At 72.4% G+C, this 6,715-nt stretch overlaps 1 non-coding gene across 1 annotated transcript in view; it reads left to right on the forward strand.

Annotated features, from left to right (window-relative positions):
- The first annotated feature begins 6,683 nt into the window (after positions 1-6,683).
- LOC146871906 (5.8S ribosomal RNA) overlaps positions 6,684-6,715 on the forward strand; it is a 150-nt gene continuing 118 nt past the window's right edge. The window contains exon 1 of the ribosomal RNA XR_014959898.1: positions 6,684-6,715. This exon is cut by the window's right edge and continues 118 nt beyond it. This is a non-coding gene — a ribosomal RNA (5.8S ribosomal RNA).

Consider the following 6,715-nt stretch of genomic DNA (forward strand, 5'->3'; position numbering starts at 1 on the left):
CCGGAGACCCGGAGCCCTGCAGTCCCAGAGCCCTGCAGCCCCGAGCCCTGCAGCTCCCGAGCCCTGCAGCCCCCCGAGCCCTGCAGGCCCCGTGCCCTGCAGCCCCTAAGCCCTGCAAGGGCAGGTGGGAGCCCTACCGCAAAGGCTATGGGGCGGGCAGATTGGCGTCATTTCGGTCCCGGCCATCTGGTCGCATGCAATGCTTTCCAATGGGGCGACCAGATGGCCGGGCTGGCCTGGAAGTCCCGATGAGGGCTCCTTTGCCTCCCGGATCCCAGCCAGGGCTCCAGGAGGTCGGGCACGTTCGTGCCTAGGGTCCCCTGAGCCTCGCGGTGCGCGCGGGTTACAAGAAAGGGGGGTAGCCTTCCTCCGGATTAGTAGGGGCACGGTATGCCAGGACGCCCCTCCTGGGGATGGCCGTTCTCAGGCAGGGACCAGATGGGCTATGCCCGGGCAACACCTCCCTAGGCGTCTGGGGCTCCCTCCTCCGGCCCGCGGCATGGCAAAGTGTCCGGGACCGGGCTCCATGGTTCCCGGGCAGTCCTCCCCCGAGCGCCCGGCCCCGATAGCTCCGGTGGTCCTCCCCATGCCTGATGCCCGGCCGGGGTTCCCGAGCCCCCCGGGAAGCAGAGCCCCCGAGCCCTGCATGGGTGGGCAGGCGGGAGCCCTACTGCTATGGCTCGGCTCGGGCAGACGGGAGTCCTTTTAGGTGCCGGCCATCTGGTCGCTCCTTTCCCCTCGGCCATCTGGTCACGCGCAATGCTTTCCAATGGGGTGATGAGATGGCCGGGCCGGCCTGGAAGTCCCGATGAGGGCTCATTTGCCTCCCGGATCCCAACCAGGGCTCTAGGTGGTCGGGCACATCCGTGCCTAGGGTCCCCTACGTCACTCGGAGCACACAGGTTACAAGAAAGGGGGGTAGCCTTCCTCCGGATTAGTAGGAGCAGGGTGTGCTGGAACACTCCTCCGGGGCTGGCGGTTCTTTTCCAGAGACCAGATGGGCTTTGCCCGGGCAACATCTTCCCAGGCATCTGGGGCTCCCTCCTGCGGCCCGCGGCGTGGCAAAGTGCCGGGGACGGGCTCCATGGGTCCCGGGCAGTCCTCCCCCAGGCACCCGGGCCCAAGAGCTCCGGTGGTCCTCCCCATGCCTGACGCCCAGCCGGGGTCCCTGAGCACCCTGGGAAGCAGAGCCCCCAAGCCCTGCGTGGGTGGGCAGGCGGGAGCCCTACTGCTATGGCTCGGCTCGGGCAGACCGGAGTCCTTTTAGGTGCCTGCCATCTGGTCGCTCCTTTCCCCTCGGCCATCTGGTCGCATGCAATGCTTTCCAATGGGGCGACCAGATGGCCGGGCTGGCCTGGAAGTCCCGATGAGGGATCATTTGCTTCCCGGATCCCAACTAGGGCTCCAGGAGGTCGAGCGCGTCCGCGCCTATGGTCCCCTCCGTCACTCGGAGCGTGTGGGTTACAAGAAAGGGGGGCACCCTTCCTCCGGATTAGTAGGGGCAGGGTGTGCCGGAACACCCCTCCGGGGCTGGCGGTTCTTTGCCGGGGACCAGATGGGCTATGCCTGGGCAACATCCTCCCAGTCGTTCGGGGCTCCCTCCTGTGGCCCACGGCGTGGCAAAGTGCCCGGGACGGGCTCCACGGATCCCGGGCAGTCCTCCCCCAGGCGTCCGGGCCTGAGAGCTCCGGTGGTCCTCCCCGTGCCTGAGGCCCAACCGGGGTTCCCGAGCCCCCGGGAAGCAGAGCCCCCCAAACCCTGCGTGGGTGGGCAGGCGGGAGCCCTACCGCTATGGCTCGGGCGGGCAGACGGGAGTCCTTTCAGGTGCCGGCCATCTGGTCGCGCGCAATGCTTTCCAATGAGGCGACCAGATGGCTGGGTCAGCCTGGAAGTCCCGATGAGGGTCCATTTGCCTCCCGGATCCCAGCCACAGCTCGAGGAGGCCGGGCGCGTTTGCCCCTAGGGTCCCCTCCGTCACTCGTTGTGCGCGGTTTACCAGAAAGGGGGGTAGCCTTTTTCCAGTTTACTAGGGACAGGGTACTCTGGGACCCCTCTCGGGCCTAGCGGTCCTCAGCCGGCAGCTGGACAGGCCAGGATGCCGCCCCAGCCCTGGGTCTGTCCCGGGGCCTGCCGCTGGGCAGGCTGCCCCGGATGAGACCTGGCAGGCCTCCCCCTGCTGGGCTGGGTCCAGGGGCCCCTGGGAGGGCAGCCTCCCCACCCCAGGCTCCGTCCTTGATCCTGTCGCCTGGCAGGGTGCCCGTGATAGGTTCCGTTGTGGCCGAGGAGCCTCCCCTTGCTTGGCTGGGTTCAGGAGCTCGGGCCGGGCGGCCTCCCCACCCTGCGCCTCCGGGCCTGGGAGCCCCGGCTGGGTCCAGGGGCCCCACCGGGCCCCGGGTCGAGGGTTCCGTCCCTGGGCACCATCCCCGGCCTGTGGCCCTGCCAAAGGCCCGGGAAGGGGTTCCGTTGTGGCCGGGGAGCCTCCCCTTGCTTGGCTGTGTTCAGGAGCTCGGGCCGGGCCCCTGAGTGGCTTCCCCACCCTGGGCTCCGTCCTGGTCCTGCCACGTGGCAGGGTGCCCATGATGGGGTCCGGCAAGCCGGGGGAGGCTTCCCCTGCGCCTCAGGCCTGGGAGCCCCGGCTGGGTCCAGGGACCACGCCGGGCCCCGGGTCGGGGTCTCCGGCCCTGGGCCCCATCCCCCGGCCTGCCGCACTGCCAAAGGCCCGGGACGGGGTTCCGTTGTGGCTGGGGAGCCTCCCCTTGCTTGGCTGGGTTCAGGATCCTTGAATGGGCCCCTGAGGGCCGCGGGGAGGGTGGCCTCCCCACCCCGGGGTCTGTCCTGGGTCCTGCGGCATGGCAGGGTGCCCTGGACGGGGTCCGGTGGGCCTCGGAAGGCTTCCCCTGCGCCTCCAGGCCTGGGAGCCCCGGCTGGGTCCAGGGGCCCTGCCGGGCCCCAGGTCGGGGGCTTCGGCCCTGGGCCCCATTCTCCGGCCTTCGGAACTGCCAAAGGCCCGGGACGGGGTTCTGTTGTGGCCGGGGAGCCTCCCCTTGCTTGGCTGGGTTCAGGAGCTCCGGCTGGGCCCCTGAGGGCCCCAGGTAGGGCGACCTCCCCACCCCGGGCTCCATCCTGGGTCCTGTCACGTGGCAGGGTGCCTGGGACGGGGTCTGGTGGGCCCGGGGAGGCTTCGCCTGTGCCTCCGGGCCTGGGAGCCCCGGCTTAGTCCAGGGGCCCCGCCGGGCCCCAGGTCCAGGGCTCTGGCCCTGGGCCCCGTCCCCCAGCCTGCAACACTGCCAAAGGCCCGGGGCGGGGTTCCGTTGTGGCCGGGGAGCCTCCCCTTGCTTGGCTGGGGTCAAGAGCTCCGGCTGGGCTCCTGAGGGCCCCGGGGAGTGTGGCCTCCCCACCCCGGGCTCCGACCTGGGTCCTGTCGCGTGGCAGGGTTCCCGGGACGGGGTCCGGCGGGCCCGGGAGGCTTCCACTGTGCCTCAGAGTCTGGGAGCACCTGCTGGGTCCAGCGGTCCCGCCGGGCCCTGGGTCGGGGGCTCCGGCTCTGGGTCCCGCCCCCGGCCTGCGGCACTGCCAAAAACCCGGGACGGGGTTCTGTTGTTGCCGGGGAGCCTCCCCTTGCTTGGCTGGGTTCAGGAGCTCCGGCCGGGCCCCTGAGGGTCCCCGGGAGGCCGGTCTCCCCACCCCGGGCTCTGTCCTGGGTCCTGCCATGGGCAGGGTGCCCGGGACGTGGTCCGGCGGGCCTGGGGAGGCTTCGCCTGCACCTCCGGGCCTGGGTCCCCACCGGGCCCCGGGCCGGGGGCTCTGGCCCTGGGCCCCATCCCCCGCCCTGTGGCCCTGCCAAAGGCCCGGGACGGGGTTCCGTTGTGGCCAGGGAGCCTCCCCTTGCTTGGCTGGGGTCAGGAGCTCCGGCTGGGCCCCTGAGGGCCCCGGGGAGTGTGGCCTCCCCACCCCGGGCTCCGACCTGGGTCCTGTCGCGTGGCAGAGTTCCCGGGACAGGGTCCGGCGGACCCGGTAGGCTTCCACTGTGCCTCAGAGTCTGGGAGCACCGGCTGGGTCCAGGGGTCCCGCCGGGCCCTGGGTCGGGGGCTCCGGCTCTGGGTGCCGCCCCCGGCCTGCGGCACTGCCAAAGACCCGGGACGGGGTTCCGTTGTTGCCGGGGAGCCTCCCCTTGCTTGGCTGGGTTCAGGAGCTCCGGCCGGGCCCCTGAGGGTCCCGGGGAGGCCGGCCTCCCCACCCCGGGCTCTGTCCTGGGTCCTGCCACGGGCAGGGTGCCCGGGACGTGGTCCGGCGGGCCTGGGGAGGCTTCGCCTGCACCTCTGGGCCTGGGTCCCCACCGGGCCCCGGGCTGGGGGCTCTGGCCCTGGGCCCCATCCCCCACCCTGTGGCCCTGCCAAAGGCCCGGGACGGGGTTCCGTTGTGGCCAGGGAGCCTCCCCTTGCTTGGCTGTGTTCAGGAGCTCGGGCTGGGCCCCTGAGGGCCCCGGGGAGGGCGGCCTTCCCACCCTGGACTCCGTCCTGGCTCCTGCCACGTGGCAGGGTGCCCGTGATGGGGTCCGGCCAGCCCGGGGAGGCTTCCCCTGTGCCTCCGGGCCTGGGAGCCCTGGCTTAGTCCAGGGGCCCCGCCGGGCCCCAGGTCGGGGGCTCTGGCCCTGGGCCCTGTCCCCCGGCCTGCTGCACTGCCAAAGGCCCGGGATGGGGTTCCGTTGTGGCCGGGGAGCCTCCCCTTGCTTGGCTGGGTTCAGGAGCTCCGGCTGGGCCCCTGAGGGCCCCGGGGAGTGTGGCCTCCCCACCCTGGGCTCCGACATGGGTCCTGTCGCATGGCAGGGTTCCCGGGACGGGGTCCGGCGGGCCCGGGAGGCTTCCACTGCGCCTCAGGGCCTGGGAGCCCCGGCTGGGTGCAGGGGTCCTGCCGGGCCCTGGGTCGGGGGCTCCGGCTCTGGATGCCGTCCCCCGGCCTGCGGCACTGCCAAAGACCTGGGACGGGGTTCCGTTGTGGCCGGGGAGCCTCCCCTTGCTTGGGTGGGTTCAGGAGCTCCGGCCGGGCCCCTGAGGGCCCGGGGCGGCCGGCCTCCCCACCCCGGGCTCTGTCCTGGGTCCTGCCACATGGCAGGGTGCCTGGGACAGGGTCCGGCGGGCCCGGGGAGGCTTCGCCTGTGCCTCTGGGCCTGGGAGCCCCGGCTGGGTCCAGGGGCCCCGCCGGGCCCCAGGTTGGGGGCTCCGGCCCTGGACCCCGTCCCCCGGCCTGCGGCACTGCCAAAGACCCGGGACGGGGTTCCGTTGTGGCCGTGGAGCCTCCCCTTGCTTGGCTGGGTTCAGGAGCTCCGGCTGGGCCCCTGAGGGCCCTGGTGAGGCCGGCCTCCCCACCCCGGGCTCCGTCCTGGGGCCTGCCATGTGGCAGGGTGCCTGGGACGGGGTCCGGCGGGCCTGGGGAGGCTCCGCCTGCGCCTCCGGGCATGGGAGCCCTGGCTTGGTCCAGGGGCCCGCCGGGCCCCAGGTCGGGGGCTCTGGTCCTGGACCCCATCCCCTGGCCTGCGGCACTGCCAAAGGCCCGGGACGGGGTTCCCTTGTGGCCGGGGATCCTCCCCTTGCTTGGCTGGGTTCAGGAGCTCCGGCTGGGCCCCTGAGGGCCCCGGGGCGGGCGGCCTTCCCACCCCGGGCTCCGTTCTGGATCCTGCTGTGTCGCAGGGTGCCCTGGACGGGGTCCGGCGGGCCCGGGGAGGCTTCCCCTGTGCTTCTGGACCTGGGAGCCCCGGCTGGGTCCAGGGGCCCCGCCAGGCCCAGGGTCGGGTGCTCCGGCCCTGCCCTGGCACGCCCCGGCCGGCGGAGCAGTCCACAGCCGCATGGGGTGCTTGGGTGAGGACCGGGACTTCGGCGGGCCCCTTCCCTCCAGGGAAGACCCGACCAACGCGCGAGGGACTGGGGACGGGGGCCGCCCCCATTCCCTGTCCCTCTCCGAGACGGAACCTAAGCTCAACCGGCACAACCCCCCCCAGCGGTGAGGGGGGAACCGAATGGCAGTGCATCCCTTGGCTGGCACCACCCCTCCCTTGAAAAGGCCCTGGCGCCAGCTGGGCACTCCAGTCGACCCGAGACCCGGCCTGACCTGACCGGGTTCCGGGCGACCGAGGAGCGGCCCTTCTCGCGTGGCAGGGTGGCCTAGAAGAGAAGGGGCCGAGGGCCTGCGAGGGGAACCGCGGCTCCTCTCGGTGGGAGGCATGCGGGATAGGGAGCCACCTGACTCTTCCCTTCCGGCGCCTCCGACCCAGGCTGCTGGCACGGCTCGGGGCTGCCCGGTGACGGGTGGCTGATGTGTAGGTGGAGCGACCCTCCCTCGTTGCCAGGTACCCGGTCTGACCCAGTCCCGTGTGGCTGGGCTGAGGGGTTTGAAGACTCGCGTGGTCCCTCCTGGGTTACCCTGGGAGGGACCGGCGGCTGCCGGGCTGCCTGCTCCCGTTGCCCAGGGAGCCCCCTCCTTCACCCCGGGTGGGTGGGGGTGGGCTCCCGGGCCGAGCACCTGGCAATGTTTTTTTTCTCCCGACGGTGCTGTCTGACTCCCAGAGGGGAAGCCTTGAACGGGGCGCCCGGGCCGTCTTGCCGTGCCGGCGGCGGACGGACAGCGTCACCTTCCTCCCGCCCCTCCTGCGCCCGCATGTGGGTGAACGTTTTCGAAAAGTTGCCTGTGACTCTTGGTGGTGGATCACTCGGCTCGCGCC

The sequence above is a fragment of the Triturus cristatus genome, chromosome 1_1 (assembly GCF_964204655.1).
Source record: "Triturus cristatus chromosome 1_1, aTriCri1.1, whole genome shotgun sequence".
NCBI lineage: Eukaryota > Metazoa > Chordata > Amphibia > Caudata > Salamandridae > Triturus > Triturus cristatus.